Genomic DNA, 393 nt, shown 5'->3' on the forward strand with positions numbered 1-393 from the left:
TTTTATTTTTATTTTTTATTTTTTGTTGTGTCGTGTTCATATAATTTAATTCAATTGTTATTTTCCATATTATTTTATTACCTTAAAAGTTTATCCTTTTCTTCAAATATATATTCTATATATTATTATTGCTGCCTTCAATTGGATCGAGATTCATGATGTCCAATGAACTAAGGGCAGCTCAAACTCTTGTCCAATTTGATAAAGCTTTATAAGGACAAATAATAATGTTTTTGTATTAATTGTTTTAATTAATTCTTTTCGATGGGAATTGAGACATTCATGTTCTCCAATGAAAAAATTTGGAGCTTACTATAAAATTACTAATTAGAGGTATATTATTTGTCTTTTTAATGATGGCACTTTGGTCAATTTTATTGTTAATCTCATCGA

This window comes from Cucumis melo, chromosome 5 (genome assembly GCF_025177605.1).
Source record: "Cucumis melo cultivar AY chromosome 5, USDA_Cmelo_AY_1.0, whole genome shotgun sequence".
Taxonomy (NCBI): domain Eukaryota; kingdom Viridiplantae; phylum Streptophyta; class Magnoliopsida; order Cucurbitales; family Cucurbitaceae; genus Cucumis; species Cucumis melo.